Below are 22,213 nucleotides of genomic sequence, written 5' to 3'. Positions count from 1 at the left end.
GCATGCTCTCTGAGAAGTTGTGCCCACGTCTGAAGCGTGCATGTGATTTCTGTCCCCTTGCCAGGTGGGGTTGCCGGGCCAGGCTTGCCGTCAGCCAAGACAAGAAGAGCTTCCCGTTTTCTGGTGACTGGTGGTGGCCGGGAGTCCCCGAAGAAGTGGGTCGGGCCCAGGATGCTGAACCTTCCCGTGGATCGCTCAGGATGACGGTACGCACTCTCGTCCCCCACCCCCAGCGCTGGCATTGGCTTTCGGATGTTCTCGGACTGCCCGAAAGGCGGCCAGAAAGGATTGACCGTTGCTGCTGCTCAGTGGCTTGCTGGCTCTGGATTGCTGGGGTTGCTGGAGGTCTCCGAGCTCACTGGCTCCTCTGTGGAGCCACCCAGCCTGCCACGTTGAGTTGTCCAGCATGCCAGCACGTGCTCGGATCGATGATGACTCCCTCATATGCATTCCTTGGAAAATCTGAACAAAATGAGTGAGAACTCACTACCGTCGTTCTCATCGAAACTGAGGTCCAGCACGTTGCCTCCCCGGGGGCTAGGGCATAGTTAGGAGTGGGGTCCAGCTTGCCCTTGTTCACACTGCTGCAACCACCCCCCACGGAGCCAACATCAGAGAGCTGTCTTAGGGTCAGTCGTGTGCACGCATTAGTTGAGGCATGCTGGGATGAGAGGTCCTTGTTTGAGTGGCCGTTGTGGGATGTGGCAGGGGCCAGCTCCCCTGCTGCTCCTGGAAGTGGGAGTGCAGGATTGGCGTAGGCCCCGTGAGCAGGTGGCACGAGTCGGTTTGTTTGGGGCAGCTTGGCTGTATTTGGGCCGTGGGCCGACTTGATGTATGTGTCAGAGCCAAAGAGAAGAGGTGTGGGTGTTTGGCTACTGGACCCACCGTTGAGGCGTGTTTCTGCGTGTTTCCGACCTGTGTCTTGGTGAGGACTGTGGAGGGCACGGTGGTTGTGTGCCGATTCGGGGTCGGGTTCGGGGTCGGTCGGTGGCGGGAGCAGGCTGAGGGATCGGGTTGGCAGCTCCCTACTGCGCGCACTGCCCCAGTGTTGGTGGCAAGGGCGGAAGCACGGAGCTTGCTGAGGACGCAGCGCTGCCTTGAAGCATGGGGGTTGGCGGGCGGTGTAGACTGGAAGGGAAGTGTATGGGGAGGTTAGGGCTGGAGTGGTTTTGTGTGCTTTCGTAGAACACGCTGTCGTCATTTGGCTCCTGCTGCTGTCCTGGGCTTCCTGAGGCCGGTCGGTATTTCCTGAGGGGCTGCCCATGGATGCCTAGGGAGGAAGGCTCCTCGGGTCCAGGTGGATGGGCGGTGCTAGCAGACCTGTGTAGTGTCGGCTTGCCGGTTGGTCCAAGAGACTCCCGAAAGGTGTCTTCCGGGAACCTGAGAGAGAGGCAGTGCAAGGCTCGGTCCAGATGCCTTACGGCAAGATGCCCTCTTGCCCCTTTGCCTGCAGGTGCATGACCGTGCAACGTGAAAGGGCGCCTTTAGGTGGGAGCCACGTATCTGGCCCAGAGGGCCCCCTTCCCCGTGACATGTGTTGAGATTTAAGCCTGCTGGTGCACGGGCATGGCACACGTTTGCTGAGATCCCGGGTGGGCTGCGGTGGACAGTGACGTGCCGATTTTGCCCCATTCGAGGTTTCCTTTCGCATGGGGAGCTCCTGTCTTTCAGGACTTCCTGTGGTCCTCGTGAACAGGGCATTGAATCTCCGTGAGTCCCATGGTGGGGTTACAGTGCTGAGAAGAGGTCCTCGGTTGAGGGTGGTGGGCTGTGGCTTCATCCAAGGGGACATCCTTTGAGACTGTGTGCCCTGAAGCTCGGTGTTTGCCCTGTGTGCATAATGTCCGAGGAGCCCTGTGGGGCGACTGGGCCTTGGTCCGTGAGGACTCATGTTTGGAGCAGGCTGCTCAGCGTTTGGACTTTGCTTTGAAGGTCAGGGCCCCGAATCCTGCCCGATGTGGGTCTCGGCCGTTGGTGGTGACGTGAGTGCCCTGGCATCCGTGGGGTTTGGCCCTGGTTCATGGAGGCTCCCCACCACTTCTCCCCTGGGCGTTTTCACCTGCCCTGCGCAGGCGTTTAGGCACAGCTGCCAGGACGAGGCTTCTGGATTGCAGTGGCACCGAGACACAGGTTGAATAGAGGCTGGATGTGCCCTGGAGCCAGGTTCAGCGTGGTGTGAGCTTTGATGTCAATGCTTTCCTGGTTGACATAGGCAGTGAGTATTGCCTCCAGCTCCCCCTATCCTGTGGAGGCGTTGGGCGGCAGGGTGACTTGGTGGATATCCCATCCACGGCCCCAAATGTGGTGTAGGTGGGTGCGGTTGGCTCTGATCAGAAGGAATGGCTGTTGGAGAGAAGGGGTTCTTGGCCTATTGCAGCGGCTCCTAGAGACCCACGATGCCATGGCCACTCTGGAAGGCAGAGGACCGCGGTCATGTTAAGGATGGGCAGGCCTCCATGGCGCTGAGTGGAAAGCATGCATTTTCAGGCACTGAGATTTTCGGCGGGGCACACAGGACACACAAACACCCAGAGACGCAGCCATGCAGTCCCATGGGCAGTCAGGCCCCACCCCTGCCACACACACACACGAAACTCACATACGCCAAGGCCCCTACCCTCGTGCGTTCAGACACGCATTCGTTGGTATTGAAGGGATAAAGGGAGGTGGGTAGCAGATAGCGGGCTTCCCCGAGCTAAAGGTTGATTGGCATGGAGCATGCTCTCTGAGAAGTTGTGCCCACGTCTGAAGCGTGCATGTGATTTCTGTCCCCTTGCCAGGTGGGGTTGCCGGGCCAGGCTTGCCGTCAGCCAAGACAAGAAGAGCTTCCCGTTTTCTGGTGACTGGTGGTGGCCGGGAGTCCCCGAAGAAGTGGGTCGGGCCCAGGATGCTGAACCTTCCCGTGGATCGCTCAGGATGACGGTACGCACTCTCGTCCCCCACCCCCAGCGCTGGCATTGGCTTTCGGATGTTCTCGGACTGCCCGAAAGGCGGCCAGAAAGGATTGACCGTTGCTGCTGCTCAGTGGCTTGCTGGCTCTGGATTGCTGGGGTTGCTGGAGGTCTCCGAGCTCACTGGCTCCTCTGTGGAGCCACCCAGCCTGCCACGTTGAGTTGTCCAGCATGCCAGCACGTGCTCGGATCGATGATGACTCCCTCATATGCATTCCTTGGAAAATCTGAACAAAATGAGTGAGAACTCACTACCGTCGTTCTCATCGAAACTGAGGTCCAGCACGTTGCCTCCCCGGGGGCTAGGGCATAGTTAGGAGTGGGGTCCAGCTTGCCCTTGTTCACACTGCTGCAACCACCCCCCACGGAGCCAACATCAGAGAGCTGTTTTAGGGTCAGTCGTGTGCACGCATTAGTTGAGGCATGCTGGGATGAGAGGTCCTTGTTTGAGTGGCCGTTGTGGGATGTGGCAGGGGCCAGCTCCCCTGCTGCTCCTGGAAGTGGGAGTGCCGGATTGGCGTAGGCCCCGTGAGCAGGTGGCACGAGTCAGATTGTTTGGGGCAGCTTGGCTGTATTTGGGCCGTGGGCCGACTTGATGTATGTGTCAGAGCCAAAGAGAAGAGGTGTGGGTGTTTGGCTACTGGACCCACCGTTGAGGCGTGTTTCTGCGTGTTTCCGACCTGTGTCTTGGTGAGGACTGTGGAGGGCACGGTGGTTGTGTGCCGATTCGGGGTCGGGTTCGGGGTCGGTCGGTGGCGGGAGCAGGCTGAGGGATCGGGTTGCCATGCTAGCCTTGGCAGCTCCCTACTGCGCGCACTGCCCCAGTGTTGGTGGCAAGGGCGGAAGCACGGAGCTTGCTGAGGACACAGCGCTGCCTTGAAGCATGGGGGTTGGCGGGCGGTGTAGACTGGAAGGGAAGTGTATGGGGAGGTTAGGGCTGGAGTGGTTTTGTGTGCTTTCGTAGAACACGCTGTCGTCATTTGGCTCCTGCTGCTGTCCTGGGCTTCCTGAGGCTGGTCGGTATTTCCTGAGGGGCTGCCCATGGATGCCTAGGGAGGAAGGCTCCTCGGGTCCAGGTGGATGGGCGCTGCTAGCAGACCTGTGTAGTGTCGGCTTGCCGGTTGGTCCAAGAGACTCCCGAAAGGTGTCTTCCGGGAACCTGAGAGAGAGGCAGTGCAAGGCTCGGTCCAGATGCCTTATGGCAAGATGCCCTCTTGCCCCTTTGCCTGCAGGTGCATGACCGTGCAACGTGAAAGGGCGCCTTTAGGTGGGAGCCACGTATCTGGCCCAGAGGGCCCCCTTCCCCGTGACATGTGTTGAGATTTAAGCCTGCTGGTGCACGGGCATGGCACACGTTTGCTGAGATCCCGGGTGGGCTGCGGTGGACAGTGACGTGCCGATTTTGCCCCATTCGAGGTTTCCTTTCGCATGGGGAGCTCCTGTCTTTCAGGACTTCCTGTGGTCCTCGTGAACAGGGCATTGAATCTCCGTGAGTCCCATGGTGGGGTTACAGTGCTGAGAAGAGGTCCTCGGTTGAGGGTGGTGGGCTGTGGCTTCATCCAAGGGGACATCCTTTGAGACTGTGTGCCCTGAAGCTCGGTGTTTGCCCTGTGTGCATAATGTCCGAGGAGCCCTGTGGGGCGACTGGGCCTTGGTCCGTGAGGACTCATGTTTGGAGCAGGCTGCTCAGCGTTTGGACTTTGCTTTGAAGGTCAGTGCCCCGAATCCTGCCCGATGTGGGTCTCGGCCGTTGGTGGTGACGTGAGTGCCCTGGCATCCGTGGGGTTTGGCCCTGGTTCATGGAGGCTCCCCACCACTTCTCCCCTGGGCGTTTTCACCTGCCCTGCGCAGGCGTTTAGGCACAGCTGCCAGGACGAGGCTTCTGGATTGCAGTGGCACCGAGACACAGGTTGAATAGAGGCTGGATGTGCCCTGGAGCCAGGTTCAGCGTGGTGTGAGCTTTGATGTCAATGCTTTCCTGGTTGACATAGGCAGTGAGTATTGCCTCCAGCTCCCCCTATCCTGTGGAGGCGTTGGGCGGCAGGGTGACTTGGTGGATATCCCATCCACGGCCCCAAATGTGGTGTAGGTGGGTGTGGTTGGCTCTGATCAGAAGGAATGGCTGTTGGAGAGAAGGGGTTCTTGGCCTATTGCAGCGGCTCCTAGAGACCCACGATGCCATGGCCACTCTGGAAGGCAGAGGACCGCGGTCATGTTAAGGATGGGCAGGCCTCCATGGCGCTGAGTGGAAAGCATGCATTTTCAGGCACTGAGATTTTCGGCGGGGCACACAGGACACACAAACACCCAGAGACGCAGCCATGCAGTCCCATGGGCAGTCAGGCCCCACCCCTGCCACACACACACACGAAACTCACATACGCCAAGGCCCCTACCCTCGTGCGTTCAGACACGCATTCGTTGGTATTGAAGGGATAAAGGGAGGTGGGTAGCAGATAGCGGGCTTCCCCGAGCTAAAGGTTGATTGGCATGGAGCATGCTCTCTGAGAAGTTGTGCCCACGTCTGAAGCGTGCATGTGATTTCTGTCCCCTTGCCAGGTGGGGTTGCCGGGCCAGGCTTGCCGTCAGCCAAGACAAGAAGAGCTTCCCGTTTTCTGGTGACTGGTGGTGGCCGGGAGTCCCCGAAGAAGTGGGTCGGGCCCAGGATGATGAACCTTCCCGTGGATCGCTCAGGATGACGGTACGCACTCTCGTCCCCCACCCCCAGCGCTGGCATTGGCTTTCGGATGTTCTCGGACTGCCCGAAAGGTGGCCAGAAAGGATTGACCGTTGCTGCTGCTCAGTGGCTTGCTGGCTCTGGATTGCTGGGGTTGCTGGAGGTCTCCGAGCTCACTGGCTCCTCTGTGGAGCCACCCAGCCTGCCACGTTGAGTTGTCCAGCATGCCAGCACGTGCTCGGATCGATGATGACTCCCTCATATGCATTCCTTGGAAAATCTGAACAAAATGAGTGAGAACTCACTACCGTCGTTCTCATCGAAACTGAGGTCCAGCACGTTGCCTCCCCGGGGGCTAGGGCATAGTTAGGAGTGGGGTCCAGCTTGCCCTTGTTCACACTGCTGCAACCACCCCCCACGGAGCCAACATCAGAGAGCTGTCTTAGGGTCAGTCGTGTGCACGCATTAGTTGAGGCATGCTGGGATGAGAGGTCCTTGTTTGAGTGGCCGTTGTGGGATGTGGCAGGGGCCAGCTCCCCTGCTGCTCCTGGAAGTGGGAGTGCAGGATTGGCGTAGGCCCCGTGAGTCAGGTGGCACGAGTCAGTTTGTTTGGGGCAGCTTGGCTGTATTTGGGCCGTGGGCCGACTTGATGTATGTGTCAGAGCCAAAGAGAAGAGGTGTGGGTGTTTGGCTACTGGACCCACCGTTGAGGCGTGTTTCTGCGTGTTTCCGACCTGTGTCTTGGTGAGGACTGTGGAGGGCACGGTTGTTGTGTGCCGATGCGGGGTCGGGTTCGGGGTCGGTCGGTGGCGAGAGCAGGCTGAGGGATCGGGTTGCCATTCTAGCCTTGGCAGCTCCCTACTGCGCGCACTGCCCCAGTGTTGGTGGCAAGGGCGGAAGCACGGAGCTTGCTGAGGACGCAGCGCTGCCTTGAAGCATGGGGGTTGGCGGGCGGTGTAGACTGGAAGGGAAGTGTATGGGGAGGTTAGGGCTGGAGTGGTTTTGTGTGCTTTCATAGAACACGCTGTCGTCATTTGGCTCCTGCTGCTGTCCTGGGCTTCCTGAGGCCGGTCGGTATTTCCTGAGGGGCTGCCCATGGATGCCTAGGGAGGAAGGCTCCTCGGGTCCAGGTGGATGGGCCCTGCTAGCAGACCTGTGTAGTGTCGGCTTGCCGGTTGGTCCAAGAGACTCCCGAAAGCTGTCTTCCGGGAACCTGAGAGAGAGGCAGTGCAAGGCTCGGTCCAGATGCCTTACGGCAAGATGCCCTCTTGCCCCTTTGCCTGCAGGTGCATGACCGTGCAACGTGAAAGGGCGCCTTTAGGTGGGAGCCACGTATCTGGCCCAGAGGGCCCCCTTCCCCGTGACATGTGTTGAGATTTAAGCCTGCTGGTGCACGGGCATGGCACACGTTTGCTGAGATCCCGGGTGGGCTGCGGTGGACAGTGACGTGCCGATTTTGCCCCATTCGAGGTTTCCTTTCGCATGGGGAGCTCCTGTCTTTCAGGACTTCCTGTGGTCCTCGTGAACAGGGCATTGAATCTCCGTGAGTCCCATGGTGGGGTTACAGTGCTGAGAAGAGGTCCTCGGTTGAGGGTGGTGGGCTGTGGCTTCATCCAAGGGGACATCCTTTGAGACTGTGTGCCCTGAAGCTCGGTGTTTGCCCTGTGTGCATAATGTCCGAAGAGCCCTGTGGGGCGACTGGGCCTTGGTCCGTGAGGACTCATGTTTGGAGCAGGCTGCTCAGCGTTTGGACTTTGCTTTGAAGGTCAGGGCCCCGAATCCTGCCCGATGTGGGTCTCGGCCGTTGGTGGTGACGTGAGTGCCCTGGCATCCGTGGGGTTTGGCCCTGGTTCATGGAGGCTCCCCACCACTTCTCCCCTGGGCGTTTTCACCTGCCCTGCGCAGGCGTTTAGGCACAGCTGCCAGGACGAGGCTTCTGGATTGCAGTGGCACCGAGACACAGGTTGAATAGAGGCTGGATGTGCCCTGGAGCCAGGTTCAGCGTGGTGTGAGCTTTGATGTCAATGCTTTCCTGGTTGACATAGGCAGTGAGTATTGCCTCCAGCTCCCCCTATCCTGTGGAGGCGTTGGGCGGCAGGGTGACTTGGTGGATATCCCATCCACGGCCCCAAATGTGGTGTAGGTGGGTGCGGTTGGCTCTGATCAGAAGGAATGGCTGTTGGAGAGAAGGGGTTCTTGGCCTATTGCAGCGGCTCCTAGAGACCCACGATGCCATGGCCACTCTGGAAGGCAGAGGACCGCGGTCATGTTAAGGATGGGCAGGCCTCCATGGCGCTGAGTGGAAAGCATGCATTTTCAGGCACTGAGATTTTCGGCGGGGCACACAGGACACACAAACACCCAGAGACGCAGCCATGCAGTCCCATGGGCAGTCAGGCCCCACCCCTGCCACACACACACACGAAACTCACATACGCCAAGGCCCCTACCCTCGTGCGTTCAGACACGCATTCGTTGGTATTGAAGGGATAAAGGGAGGTGGGTAGCAGATAGCGGGCTTCCCCGAGCTAAAGGTTGATTGGCATGGAGCATGCTCTCTGAGAAGTTGTGCCCACGTCTGAAGCGTGCATGTGATTTCTGTCCCCTTGCCAGGTGGGGTTGCCGGGCCAGGCTTGCCGTCAGCCAAGACAAGAAGAGCTTCCCGTTTTCTGGTGACTGGTGGTGGCCGGGAGTCCCCGAAGAAGTGGGTCGGGCCCAGGATGCTGAACCTTCCCGTGGATCGCTCAGGATGACGGTACGCACTCTCGTCCCCCACCCCCAGCGCTGGCATTGGCTTTCGGATGTTCTCGGACTGCCCGAAAGGCGGCCAGAAAGGATTGACCGTTGCTGCTGCTCAGTGGCTTGCTGGCTCTGGATTGCTGGGGTTGCTGGAGGTCTCCGAGCTCACTGGCTCCTCTGTGGAGCCACCCAGCCTGCCACGTTGAGTTGTCCAGCATGCCAGCACGTGCTCGGATCGATGATGACTCCCTCATATGCATTCCTTGGAAAATCTGAACAAAATGAGTGAGAACTCACTACCGTCGTTCTCATCGAAACTGAGGTCCAGCACGTTGCCTCCCCGGGGGCTAGGGCATAGTTAGGAGTGGGGTCCAGCTTGCCCTTGTTCACACTGCTGCAACCACCCCCCACGGAGCCAACATCAGAGAGCTGTCTTAGGGTCAGTCGTGTGCACGCATTAGTTGAGGCATGCTGGGATGAGAGGTCCTTGTTTGAGTGGCCGTTGTGGGATGTGGCAGGGGCCAGCTCCCCTGCTGCTCCTGGAAGTGGGAGTGCAGGATTGGCGTAGGCCCCGTGAGCAGGTGGCACGAGTCGGTTTGTTTGGGGCAGCTTGGCTGTATTTGGGCCGTGGGCCGACTTGATGTATGTGTCAGAGCCAAAGAGAAGAGGTGTGGGTGTTTGGCTACTGGACCCACCGTTGAGGCGTGTTTCTGCGTGTTTCCGACCTGTGTCTTGGTGAGGACTGTGGAGGGCACGGTGGTTGTGTGCCGATTCGGGGTCGGGTTCGGGGTCGGTCGGTGGCGGGAGCAGGCTGAGGGATCGGGTTGGCAGCTCCCTACTGCGCGCACTGCCCCAGTGTTGGTGGCAAGGGCGGAAGCACGGAGCTTGCTGAGGACGCAGCGCTGCCTTGAAGCATGGGGGTTGGCGGGCGGTGTAGACTGGAAGGGAAGTGTATGGGGAGGTTAGGGCTGGAGTGGTTTTGTGTGCTTTCGTAGAACACGCTGTCGTCATTTGGCTCCTGCTGCTGTCCTGGGCTTCCTGAGGCCGGTCGGTATTTCCTGAGGGGCTGCCCATGGATGCCTAGGGAGGAAGGCTCCTCGGGTCCAGGTGGATGGGCGGTGCTAGCAGACCTGTGTAGTGTCGGCTTGCCGGTTGGTCCAAGAGACTCCCGAAAGGTGTCTTCCGGGAACCTGAGAGAGAGGCAGTGCAAGGCTCGGTCCAGATGCCTTACGGCAAGATGCCCTCTTGCCCCTTTGCCTGCAGGTGCATGACCGTGCAACGTGAAAGGGCGCCTTTAGGTGGGAGCCACGTATCTGGCCCAGAGGGCCCCCTTCCCCGTGACATGTGTTGAGATTTAAGCCTGCTGGTGCACGGGCATGGCACACGTTTGCTGAGATCCCGGGTGGGCTGCGGTGGACAGTGACGTGCCGATTTTGCCCCATTCGAGGTTTCCTTTCGCATGGGGAGCTCCTGTCTTTCAGGACTTCCTGTGGTCCTCGTGAACAGGGCATTGAATCTCCGTGAGTCCCATGGTGGGGTTACAGTTCTGAGAAGAGGTCCTCGGTTGAGGGTGGTGGGCTGTGGCTTCATCCAAGGGGACATCCTTTGAGACTGTGTGCCCTGAAGCTCGGTGTTTGCCCTGTGTGCATAATGTCCGAGGAGCCCTGTGGGGCGACTGGGCCTTGGTCCGTGAGGACTCATGTTTGGAGCAGGCTGCTCAGCGTTTGGACTTTGCTTTGAAGGTCAGGGCCCCGAATCCTGCCCGATGTGTGTCTCGGCCGTTGGTGGTGACGTGAGTGCCCTGGCATCCGTGGGGTTTGGCCCTGGTTCATGGAGGCTCCCCACCACTTCTCCCCTGGGCGTTTTCACTTGCCCTGCGCAGGCGTTTAGGCACAGCTGCCAGGACGAGGCTTCTGGATTGCAGTGGCACCGAGACACAGGTTGAATAGAGGCTGGATGTGCCCTGGAGCCAGGTTCAGCGTGGTGTGAGCTTTGATGTCAATGCTTTCCTGGTTGACATAGGCAGTGAGTATTGCCTCCAGTTCCCCCTGTCCTCTAGAGGCGTTGGGCGGCAGGGTGACTTGGTGGATATCCCACCCACGGCCCCAAATGTGGTGTAGGTGGGTGCGGTTGGCTCTGATCAGAAGGAATGGCTGTTGGAGGGAAGGGGTTCTTGGCCTATTGCAGCAGCTCCTAGAGACCCACGATGCCATGGCCACTCTGGAAGGCAGAGGACCGCGGTCATGTTAAGGATGGGCAGGCCTCCATGGCGCTGAGTGGAAAGCATGCATTTTCAGACACTGAGATTTTCGGCGGGACACACAGGACACACAAACACCCAGAGACACAGCCATGCAGTCCCATGGACAGTCAGGCCCCACCCCTGCCACACACACACACACGAAACTCACATACGCCAAGGCCCCTACCCTCGTGCGTTCAGACACGCATTCGTTGGTATTGAAGGGATAAAGGGAGGTGGGTAGCAGATAGCGGGCTTCCCCGAGCTAAAGGTTGATTGGCATGGAGCATGCTCTCTGAGAAGTTGTGCCCATGTCTGAAGCGTGCATGTGATTTCTGTCCCCTTGCCAGGTGGGGTTGCCGGGCCAGGCTTGCCGTCCGCCAAGACAAGACGTCCTTCTCGTTTCCTGGTGACTGGTGGTGGCCGGAAGTCCCCCAAGTAGTGGCTTGGACCCAGGGTGCTGACCCTTCCCGGGGATCGCTCAGGATGACGGTACGCCTTCCCCTCCCCCACCCCAAGTCCTGGCGTTTGCTTTCGGGTTTTCTCTGACTCCCGAAAGTTGGGCAGAAAAGCTCGACGGTGGCTGTTTCTCAGCGGCCTGCTGGCTCTGGTTTGCTCAGCTTGCTGGAGGTCTCCGAGCTCATTGGCTCCTCTGTGGAGCCTCCCAGCCTGCCATGTTGAGTTGTCCAGCCTGCCAGCACGTGCTCGGATCGATGATGACTCCCTCATATGCATTCCTTGGAAATCTGAACAAAATGAGTGAGAACTCACTACCGTCGTTCTCATCGAAACTGAGGTCCAGCACGTTGCCACCCCGGGGGCTAGGGCATAGTTAGGAGTGAGGTGCAGCTGGCCCTCACTCACACTGCTGCAAACACCCCCCACGGTGCCAGCATTAGAGAGCCTCCCGTCTGAGGGTCGGTCGTGTGCAAGCATTCGTCGAGGCAGCTGGAATCGGAGGTCGTTGTTTGAGTGGCCGTTGTGGGATGTGACGGTGGCCAGCTGCTCTGCTGCTGGTCGAAGGGGGAGTGCCAAATTGGCCAAGGCCCTGTGAGCAGGTGGCATGCAAAAGTTGGTTTGAGGCAGCTTCACGCTATTTGGGGTGTGGCCCGAGGTCGAGTGTGTCTCAGAGCCAAGGAGAAGGGGTGTGGGAGTTTTATCCCACAGCAGCAGCAGTGGAGGCGTGTGCCACGCGTGTTCTGGACTTCCTTGGTCTTGGAGAGGACTCCTGAGTGCCCAGTGGCTATGTGGCGTTTCCCGGTGGGTGAAGTGCCGGGAGCAGGCTGAGGGACTGGGTGGCGGTGCTAGCCTTGCAGCTCCCTCCTGCACCCACTGCCCCCGTGTTGGTGCCAGGGCGCAAGCATGGGGCGTGCTGAGGACTCAGCGCTGCCTCCAAGCAACTGCGGTAGCTGATGGCCTGGACCGGAAGGGAAGGGTCCGCTGAGGTTAACGCTGGCGTGGTTTTGTGTGTTTTCCTGTGCCACGCTGTCGTCCTGTTGTTCCTCCTGCTGTGCTGGAAGTCTGAGGAATGTGTCTGTTTGAAGAGGGTCTGTCCGTAAAAGCCTAGGGAGGAAGGCTTTTCTGTTCCGTAGGGATGGGCAGTGCTAGCAGATTCCTGAAGCCTTGGCTTGCTGACTCGTCCAAGAGACTCCCAAGAGGTGTCTTGCAGGAGCCTGAGAGAGATCCGCCGGCAGCCGGGGTCCAGATGACTGACAGAAACATGGCCTTTAGCCCCTTGGCCTCTTGGTCCATGAATGTGCAATGTGAAAGGGTTCCTTTAGGCGGGAGCCACGTTTCTGGCCCAGAGGGTCCCCTTCCCCATGGCATGTGTTGACATTTAGCCCTGCTAGTGCGTGGGCATGGCATATGTTTGCTGAGATCCTGGATGGGCTGCTGTGGACAGTCACCTCCTCATGTCGCCCAATTCAAAGATTCCTTTCCCGGGAGAGGTCTTCTGTGATTGGACTTTCTGTGGTCCTCATGAACGGGCCATTGGATCTGTGTGAGGCCCTTGGTGGAGTTACGGTGCGGAGAAGGGATCCGAGGCTGAGTGTCGTGGGGGTAGCTTCACCCACGTGGACATCCTTCCTGACAATCTCCGCTGAAGCTTGGTGTTTGGCCTGTATGCGGATGAAGTGAAGATGCCTACAGGGTAGCTGGCCCTTGGTCCGTTCGCACAAATGTTTGGACCAGGATGCCGGGTGTTTGAACTTTCCCTCGAAGGTCAGGGGCGCAAAACTGCCCCCCAGGTGGATCTCGGCAGTTGGTGGACGTGCGAGTGTCCTGGTTGCTGTGGGGTTCGGCCCTGGCTCATGCTGGCTCCCCACCACTTCTCCTCTGGGCGTGTTCACCGGCCCTGTGGAGGCGTTTGGGCAGAAATCACGGGCACAGGCTTCTGGATTGGAGCGGCTCCGAGGTGTGAGTCGTATACAGACTGCTTGCGCCCTGGAGCCTGGTTCACGGGGGTGTGACCATTCATGTAAATGGTTTTGGGGTTGACATCCACAGGCACTGGGTAGAGCCTCCAGGTACGCCTATCCTGTGGAGGCCTCGGGCGACAGAATGACTTCGTCAACATCCCATCCAGGGCCCGGAAATTGCTGTAGGTGGGGGCGGTTGGCTCTGAGCAGAAGGAATGGCTGTCGGAGAGAAGGAGTCCTTGGCCTATTGCAGCGGCCCCGAGAGGGCCAAGATGACGTGGCCACTTTGGAAGCAGAGGTCTCGGGTCCTTTTCTGGATGGGCAGGCTTCTGTGGAATTGAGAGCAAAGCGTTCATTTTCAGGCCCTGGGATCCTTCGGCGTGCAAACAGGAAACAAAGGAAAGCAGACCAAGATACAGCCGCACACTCACACACATAGGCCGGCACACAGAAGCGCACATACAGACGGACACACACACACAGGCACGCACACACACAGCCAGAGGCATGCACACACTCACACACACACCCCCATCAAAATCCCATATGCCAAGTCCCCTCCCCTAGTGGGTTGAGACACGCATTGCTTGGTGTCCCAGGGAAAGAGGAAGGTTGTAATTGATTGCGGGCTTACCCACAGATAAAGGTGGGTTGGCATGAAGCTTGCTCTCTGAGAACCTGGGTCCACCTCTGAAGCGTGCATGTGATTTCTGTCCCCTTGCCAGGTGGGGTTGCCGGGCCAGGCTTGCCGTCCGCCAAGACAAGACGTCCTTCTCGTTTCCTGGTGACTGGTGGTGGCCGGAAGTCCCCCAAGTAGTGGCTTGGACCCAGGGTGCTGACCCTTCCCGGGGATCGCTCAGGATGACGGTACGCCTTCCCCTCCCCCACCCCAAGTCCTGGCGTTTGCTTTCGGGTTTTCTCTGACTGCCCGAAAGTTGGGCAGAAAAGCTCGACGGTGGCTGTTTCTCAGCGGCTTGCTGGCTCTGGTTTGCTCAGCTTGCTGGAGGTCTCCGAGCTCATTGGCTCCTCTGTGGAGCCTCCCAGCCTGCCATGTTGAGTTGTCCAGCCTGCCAGCACGTGCTCGGATCGATGATGACTCCCTCATATGCATTCCTTGGAAATCTGAACAAAATGAGTGAGAACTCACTACCGTCGTTCTCATCGAAACTGAGGTCCAGCACGTTGCCACCCCGGGGGCTAGGGCATAGTTAGGAGTGAGGTGCAGCTTGCCCTCGCTCACACTGCTGCAAACACCCCCCACGGTGCCAGCATTAGAGAGCCTCCCGTCTGAGGGTCGGTCGTGTGCAAGCATTCGTCGAGGCAGCTGGAATCGGAGGTCGTTGTTTGAGTGGCCGTTGTGGGATGTGACGGTGGCCAGCTGCTCTGCTGCTGGTCGAAGGGGGAGTGCCAAATTGGCCAAGGCCCTGTGAGCAGGTGGCATGCAAAAGTTGGTTTGAGGCAGCTTCACGCTATTTGGGGTGTGGCCCGAGGTCGAGTGTGTCTCAGAGCCAAGGAGAAGGGGTGTGGGAGTTTTATCCCACAGCAGCAGCAGTGGAGGCGTGTGCCACGCGTGTTCTGGACTTCCTTGGTCTTGGAGAGGACTCCTGAGTGCCCAGTGGCTATGTGGCGTTTCCCGGTGGGTGAAGTGCCGGGAGCAGGCTGAGGGACTGGGTGGCGGTGCTAGCCTTGCAGCTCCCTCCTGCACCCACTGCCCCCGTGTTGGTGCCAGGGCGCAAGCATGGGGCGTGCTGAGGACTCAGCGCTGCCTCCAAGCAACTGCGGTAGCTGATGGCCTGGACCGGAAGGGAAGGGTCCGCTGAGGTTAACGCTGGCGTGGTTTTGTGTGTTTTCCTGTGCCACGCTGTCGTCCTGTTGTTCCTCCTGCTGTGCTGGAAGTCTGAGGAATGTGTCTGTTTGAAGAGGGTCTGTCCGTAAAAGCCTAGGGAGGAAGGCTTTTCTGTTCCGTAGGGATGGGCAGTGCTAGCAGAGCCCTGAAGCCTTGGCTTGCTGACTCGTCCAAGAGACTCCCAAGAGGTGTCTTGCAGGAGCCTGAGAGAGATCCGCCGGCAGCCGGGGTCCAGATGACTGACAGAAACATGGCCTTTAGCCCCTTGGCCTCTTGGTCCATGAATGTGCAATGTGAAAGGGTTCCTTTAGGCGGGAGCCACGTTTCTGGCCCAGAGGGTCCCCTTCCCCATGGCATGTGTTGACATTTAGCCCTGCTAGTGCGTGGGCATGGCATATGTTTGCTGAGATCCTGGATGGGCTGCTGTGGACAGTCACCTCCTCATGTCGCCCAATTCAAAGATTCCTTTCCCGGGAGAGGTCTTCTGTGATTGGACTTTCTGTGGTCCTCATGAACGGGCCATTGGATCTGTGTGAGGCCCTTGGTGGAGTTACGGTGCGGAGAAGGGATCCGAGGCTGAGTGTCGTGGGGGTAGCTTCACCCACGTGGACATCCTTCCTGACAATCTCCGCTGAAGCTTGGTGTTTGGCCTGTATGCGGATGAAGTGAAGATGCCTGCAGGGTAGCTGGCCCTTGGTCCGTTCGCACAAATGTTTGGACCAGGATGCCGGGTGTTTGAACTTTCCCTCGAAGGTCAGGGGCGCAAAACTGCCCCCCAGGTGGATCTCGGCAGTTGGTGGACGTGCGAGTGTCCTGGTTGCTGTGGGGTTCGGCCCTGGCTCATGCTGGCTCCCCACCACTTCTCCTCTGGGCGTGTTCACCGGCCCTGTGGAGGCGTTTGGGCAGAAATCACGGGCACAGGCTTCTGGATTGGAGCGGCTCCGAGGTGTGAGTCGTATACAGACTGCTTGCGCCCTGGAGCCTGGTTCACGGGGGTGTGACCATTCATGTAAATGGTTTTGGGGTTGACATCCACAGGCACTGGGTAGAGCCTCCAGGTACGCCTATCCTGTGGAGGCCTCGGGCGACAGAATGACTTCGTCAACATCCCATCCAGGGCCCGGAAATTGCTGTAGGTGGGGGCGGTTGGCTCTGAGCAGAAGGAATGGCTGTCGGAGAGAAGGAGTCCTTGGCCTATTGCAGCGGCCCCGAGAGGGCCAAGATGACGTGGCCACTTTGGAAGCAGAGGTCTCGGGTCCTTTTCTGGATGGGCAGGCTTCTGTGGAATTGAGAGCAAAGCGTTCATTTTCAGGCCCTGGGATCCTTCGGCGGGCAAACAGGAAACAAAGGAAAGCAGACCAAGATACAGCCGCACACTCACACACATAGGCCGGCACACAGAAGCGCACATACAGACGGACACACACACACAGGCACGCACACACACAGCCAGAGGCATGCACACACTCACACACACACCCCCATCAAAATCCCATATGCCAAGTCCCCTCCCCTAGTGGGTTGAGACACGCATTGCTTGGTGTCCCAGGGAAAGAGGAAGGTTGCAATTGATTGCGGGCTTACCCACAGATAAAGGTGGGTTGGCATGAAGCTTGCTCTCTGAGAACCTGGGTCCACCTCTGAAGCGTGCATGTGATTTCTGTCCCCTTGCCAGGTGGGGTTGCCGGGCCAGGCTTGCCGTCCGCCAAGACAAGACGTCCTTCTCGTTTCCTGGTGACTGGTGGTGGCCGGAAGTCCCCCAAGTAGTGGCTTGGACCCAAGGTGCTGACCCTTCCCGGGGATCGCTCAGGATGACGGTACGCCTTCCCCTCCCCCACCCCAAGTCCTGGCGTTTGCTTTCGGGTTTTCTCTGACTGCCCGAAAGTTGGGCAGAAAAGCTCGACGGTGGCTGTTTCTCAGCGGCCTGCTGGCTCTGGTTTGCTCAGCTTGCTGGAGGTCTCCGAGCTCATTGGCTCCTCTGTGGAGCCTCCCAGCCTGCCATGTTGAGTTGTCCAGCCTGCCAGCACGTGCTCGGATCGATGATGACTCCCTCATATGCATTCCTTGGAAATGTGAACAAAATGAGTGAGAACTCACTACCGTCGTTCTCATCGAAACTGAGGTCCAGCACGTTGCCACCCCGGGGGCTAGGGCATAGTTAGGAGTGAGGTGCAGCTTGCCCTCGCTCACACTGCTGCAAACACCCCCCACGGTGCCAGCATTAGAGAGCCTCCCGTCTGAGGGTCGGTCGTGTGCAAGCATTCGTCGAGGCAGCTGGAATCGGAGGTCGTTGTTTGAGTGGCCGTTGTGGGATGTGACGGTGGCCAGCTGCTCTGCTGCTGGTCGAAGGGGGAGTGCCAAATTGGCCAAGGCCCTGTGAGCAGGTGGCATGCAAAAGTTGGTTTGAGGCAGCTTCACGCTATTTGGGGTGTGGCCCGAGGTCGAGTGTGTCTCAGAGCCAAGGAGAAGGGGTGTGGGAGTTTTATCCCACAGCAGCAGCAGTGGAGGCGTGTGCCACGCGTGTTCTGGACTTCCTTGGTCTTGGAGAGGACTCCTGAGTGCCCAGTGGCTATGTGGCGTTTCCCGGTGGGTGAAGTGCCGGGAGCAGGCTGAGGGACTGGGTGGCGGTGCTAGCCTTGCAGCTCCCTCCTGCACCCACTGCCCCCGTGTTGGTGCCAGGGCGCAAGCATGGGGCGTGCTGAGGACTCAGCGCTGCCTCCAAGCAACTGCGGTAGCTGATGGCCTGGACCGGAAGGGAAGGGTCCGCTGAGGTTAACGCTGGCGTGGTTTTGTGTGTTTTCCTGTGCCACGCTGTCGTCCTGTTGTTCCTCCTGCTGTGCTGGAAGTCTGAGGAATGTGTCTGTTTGAAGAGGGTCTGTCCGTAAAAGCCTAGGGAGGAAGGCTTTTCTGTTCCGTAGGGATGGGCAGTGCTAGCAGAGCCCTGAAGCCTTGGCTTGCTGACTCGTCCAAGAGACTCCCAAGAGGTGTCTTGCAGGAGCCTGAGAGAGATCCGCCGGCAGCCGGGGTCCAGATGACTGACAGAAACATGGCCTTTAGCCCCTTGGCCTCTTGGTCCATGAATGTGCAATGTGAAAGGGTTCCTTTAGGCGGGAGCCACGTTTCTGGCCCAGAGGGTCCCCTTCCCCATGGCATGTGTTGACATTTAGCCCTGCTAGTGCGTGGGCATGGCATATGTTTGCTGAGATCCTGGATGGGCTGCTGTGGACAGTCACCTCCTCATGTCGCCCAATTCAAAGATTCCTTTCCCGGGAGAGGTCTTCTGTGATTGGACTTTCTGTGGTCCTCATGAACGGGCCATTGGATCTGTGTGAGGCCCTTGGTGGAGTTACGGTGCGGAGAAGGGATCCGAGGCTGAGTGTCGTGGGGGTAGCTTCACCCACGTGGACATCCTTCCTGACAATCTCCGCTGAAGCTTGGTGTTTGGCCTGTATGCGGATGAAGTGAAGATGCCTGCAGGGTAGCTGGCCCTTGGTCCGTTCGCACAAATGTTTGGACCAGGATGCCGGGTGTTTGAACTTTCCCTCGAAGGTCAGGGGCGCAAAACTGCCCCCCAGGTGGATCTCGGCAGTTGGTGGACGTGCGAGTGTCCTGGTTGCTGTGGGGTTCGGCCCTGGCTCATGCTGGCTCCCCACCACTTCTCCTCTGGGCGTGTTCACCGGCCCTGTGGAGGCGTTTGGGCAGAAATCACGGGCACAGGCTTCTGGATTGGAGCGGCTCCGAGGTGTGAGTCGTATACAGACTGCTTGCGCCCTGGAGCCTGGTTCACGGGGGTGTGACCATTCATGTAAATGGTTTTGGGGTTGACATCCACAGGCACTGGGTAGAGCCTCCAGGTACGCCTATCCTGTGGAGGCCTCGGGCGACAGAATGACTTCGTCAACATCCCATCCAGGGCCCGGAAATTGCTGTAGGTGGGGGCGGTTGGCTCTGAGCAGAAGGAATGGCTGTCGGAGAGAAGGAGTCCTTGGCCTATTGCAGCGGCCCCGAGAGGGCCAAGATGACGTGGCCACTTTGGAAGCAGAGGTCTCGGGTCCTTTTCTGGATGGGCAGGCTTCTGTGGAATTGAGAGCAAAGCGTTCATTTTCAGGCCCTGGGATCCTTCGGCGGGCAAACAGGAAACAAAGGAAAGCAGACCAAGATACAGCCGCACACTCACACACATAGGCCGGCACACAGAAGCGCACATACAGACGGACACACACACACAGGCACGCACACACACAGCCAGAGGCATGCACACACTCACACACACACCCCCATCAAAATCCCATATGCCAAGTCCCCTCCCCTAGTGGGTTGAGACACGCATTGCTTGGTGTCCCAGGGAAAGAGGAAGGTTGCAATTGATTGCGGGCTTACCCACAGATAAAGGTGGGTTGGCATGAAGCTTGCTCTCTGAGAACCTGGGTCCACCTCTGAAGCGTGCATGTGATTTCTGTCCCCTTGCCAGGTGGGGTTGCCGGGCCAGGCTTGCCGTCCACCAAGACAAGACGTCCTTCTCGTTTCCTGGTGACTGGTGGTGGCCGGAAGTCCCCCAAGTAGTGGCTTGGACCCAAGGTGCTGACCCTTCCCGGGGATCGCTCAGGATGACGGTACGCCTTCCCCTCCCCCACCCCAAGTCCTGGCGTTTGCTTTCGGGTTTTCTCTGACTGCCCGAAAGTTGGGCAGAAAAGCTCGACGGTGGCTGTTTCTCAGCGGCCTGCTGGCTCTGGTTTGCTCAGCTTGCTGGAGGTCTCCGAGCTCATTGGCTCCTCTGTGGAGCCTCCCAGCCTGCCATGTTGAGTTGTCCAGCCTGCCAGCACGTGCTCGGATCGATGATGACTCCCTCATATGCATTCCTTGGAAATCTGAACAAAATGAGTGAGAACTCACTACCGTCGTTCTCATCGAAACTGAGGTCCAGCACGTTGCCACCCCGGGGGCTAGGGCATAGTTAGGAGTGAGGTGCAGCTTGCCCTCGCTCACACTGCTGCAAACACCCCCCACGGTGCCAGCATTAGAGAGCCTCCCGTCTGAGGGTCGGTCGTGTGCAAGCATTCGTCGAGGCAGCTGGAATCGGAGGTCGTTGTTTGAGTGGCCGTTGTGGGATGTGACGGTGGCCAGCTGCTCTGCTGCTGGTCGAAGGGGGAGTGCCAAATTGGCCAAGGCCCTGTGAGCAGGTGGCATGCAAAAGTTGGTTTGAGGCAGCTTCACGCTATTTGGGGTGTGGCCCGAGGTCGAGTGTGTCTCAGAGCCAAGGAGAAGGGGTGTGGGAGTTTTATCCCACAGCAGCAGCAGTGGAGGCGTGTGCCACGCGTGTTCTGGACTTCCTTGGTCTTGGAGAGGACTCCTGAGTGCCCAGTGGCTATGTGGCATTTCCCGGTGGGTGAAGTGCCGGGAGCAGGCTGAGGGACTGGGTGGCGGTGCTAGCCTTGCAGCTCCCTCCTGCACCCACTGCCCCCGTGTTGGTGCCAGGGCGCAAGCATGGGGCGTGCTGAGGACTCAGCGCTGCCTCCAAGCAACTGCGGTAGCTGATGGCCTGGACCGGAAGGGAAGGGTCCGCTGAGGTTAACGCTGGCGTGGTTTTGTGTGTTTTCCTGTGCCACGCTGTCGTCCTGTTGTTCCTCCTGCTGTGCTGGAAGTCTGAGGAATGTGTCTGTTTGAAGAGGGTCTGTCCGTAAAAGCCTAGGGAGGAAGGCTTTTCTGTTCCGTAGGGATGGGCAGTGCTAGCAGAGCCCTGAAGCCTTGGCTTGCTGACTCGTCCAAGAGACTCCCAAGAGGTGTCTTGCAGGAGCCTGAGAGAGATCCGCCGGCAGCCGGGGTCCAGATGACTGACAGAAACATGGCCTTTAGCCCCTTGGCCTCTTGGTCCATGAATGTGCAATGTGAAAGGGTTCCTTTAGGCGGGAGCCACGTTTCTGGCCCAGAGGGTCCCCTTCCCCATGGCATGTGTTGACATTTAGCCCTGCTAGTGCGTGGGCATGGCATATGTTTGCTGAGATCCTGGATGGGCTGCTGTGGACAGTCACCTCCTCATGTCGCCCAATTCAAAGATTCCTTTCCCGGGAGAGGTCTTCTGTGATTGGACTTTCTGTGGTCCTCATGAACGGGCCATTGGATCTGTGTGAGGCCCTTGGTGGAGTTACGGTGCGGAGAAGGGATCCGAGGCTGAGTGTCGTGGGGGTAGCTTCACCCACGTGGACATCCTTCCTGACAATCTCCGCTGAAGCTTGGTGTTTGGCCTGTATGCGGATGAAGTGAAGATGCCTGCAGGGTAGCTGGCCCTTGGTCCGTTCGCACAAATGTTTGGACCAGGATGCCGGGTGTTTGAACTTTCCCTCGAAGGTCAGGGGCGCAAAACTGCCCCCCAGGTGGATCTCGGCAGTTGGTGGACGTGCGAGTGTCCTGGTTGCTGTGGGGTTCGGCCCTGGCTCATGCTGGCTCCCCACCACTTCTCCTCTGGGCGTGTTCACCGGCCCTGTGGAGGCGTTTGGGCAGAAATCACGGGCACAGGCTTCTGGATTGGAGCGGCTCCGAGGTGTGAGTCGTATACAGACTGCTTGCGCCCTGGAGCCTGGTTCACGGGGGTGTGACCATTCATGTAAATGGTTTTGGGGTTGACATCCACAGGCACTGGGTAGAGCCTCCAGGTACGCCTATCCTGTGGAGGCCTCGGGCGACAGAATGACTTCGTCAACATCCCATCCAGGGCCCGGAAATTGCTGTAGGTGGGGGCGGTTGGCTCTGAGCAGAAGGAATGGCTGTCGGAGAGAAGGAGTCCTTGGCCTATTGCAGCGGCCCCGAGAGGGCCAAGATGACGTGGCCACTTTGGAAGCAGAGGTCTCGGGTCCTTTTCTGGATGGGCAGGCTTCTGTGGAATTGAGAGCAAAGCGTTCATTTTCAGGCCCTGGGATCCTTCGGCGTGCAAACAGGAAACAAAGGAAAGCAGACCAAGATACAGCCGCACACTCACACACATAGGCCGGCACACAGAAGCGCACATACAGACGGACACACACACACAGGCACGCACACACACAGCCAGAGGCATGCACACACTCACACACACACCCCCATCAAAATCCCATATGCCAAGTCCCCTCCCCTAGTGGGTTGAGACACGCATTGCTTGGTGTCCCAGGGAAAGAGGAAGGTTGTAATTGATTGCGGGCTTACCCACAGATAAAGGTGGGTTGGCATGAAGCTTGCTCTCTGAGAACCTGGGTCCACCTCTGAAGCGTGCATGTGATTTCTGTCCCCTTGCCAGGTGGGGTTGCCGGGCCAGGCTTGCCGTCCGCCAAGACAAGACGTCCTTCTCGTTTCCTGGTGACTGGTGGT

At 58.8% G+C, this 22,213-nt stretch overlaps 8 non-coding genes across 8 annotated transcripts; all 8 read left to right on the top strand.

Annotated features, from left to right (window-relative positions):
• The first annotated feature begins 422 nt into the window (after positions 1-422).
• LOC140689863 (small nucleolar RNA SNORD116) lies at positions 423-516 on the top strand. Its single transcript, XR_012065008.1, has one exon. It is a non-coding gene; the product is annotated as a small nucleolar RNA SNORD116 (small nucleolar RNA).
• A 2,622-nt stretch (positions 517-3,138) lies between these two features.
• On the top strand, positions 3,139-3,232 carry LOC140689862 (small nucleolar RNA SNORD116). Its single transcript, XR_012065007.1, has one exon. It is a non-coding gene; the product is annotated as a small nucleolar RNA SNORD116 (small nucleolar RNA).
• A 2,636-nt stretch (positions 3,233-5,868) lies between these two features.
• LOC140689861 (small nucleolar RNA SNORD116) lies at positions 5,869-5,962 on the top strand. Its single transcript, XR_012065006.1, has one exon. It is a non-coding gene; the product is annotated as a small nucleolar RNA SNORD116 (small nucleolar RNA).
• Positions 5,963-8,599: 2,637 nt separating this feature from the next.
• LOC140689860 (small nucleolar RNA SNORD116) lies at positions 8,600-8,693 on the top strand. Its single transcript, XR_012065005.1, has one exon. It is a non-coding gene; the product is annotated as a small nucleolar RNA SNORD116 (small nucleolar RNA).
• A 2,623-nt stretch (positions 8,694-11,316) lies between these two features.
• LOC140689954 (small nucleolar RNA SNORD116) lies at positions 11,317-11,409 on the top strand. The gene has a single exon (XR_012065101.1). It is a non-coding gene; the product is annotated as a small nucleolar RNA SNORD116 (small nucleolar RNA).
• A 2,703-nt stretch (positions 11,410-14,112) lies between these two features.
• LOC140689953 (small nucleolar RNA SNORD116) lies at positions 14,113-14,205 on the top strand. The gene has a single exon (XR_012065100.1). It is a non-coding gene; the product is annotated as a small nucleolar RNA SNORD116 (small nucleolar RNA).
• Positions 14,206-16,908: 2,703 nt separating this feature from the next.
• On the top strand, positions 16,909-17,001 carry LOC140689917 (small nucleolar RNA SNORD116). Its single transcript, XR_012065064.1, has one exon. It is a non-coding gene; the product is annotated as a small nucleolar RNA SNORD116 (small nucleolar RNA).
• Positions 17,002-19,704: 2,703 nt separating this feature from the next.
• LOC140689952 (small nucleolar RNA SNORD116) lies at positions 19,705-19,797 on the top strand. The gene has a single exon (XR_012065099.1). It is a non-coding gene; the product is annotated as a small nucleolar RNA SNORD116 (small nucleolar RNA).
• Positions 19,798-22,213: the final 2,416 nt, after the last annotated feature.

This window comes from Vicugna pacos, chromosome 27 (assembly GCF_048564905.1).
Source record: "Vicugna pacos chromosome 27, VicPac4, whole genome shotgun sequence".
NCBI lineage: Eukaryota > Metazoa > Chordata > Mammalia > Artiodactyla > Camelidae > Vicugna > Vicugna pacos.
The sequence above is the reverse complement of the archived record's forward strand: the minus strand, read 5'-3'. Positions and strand labels throughout refer to the sequence as shown.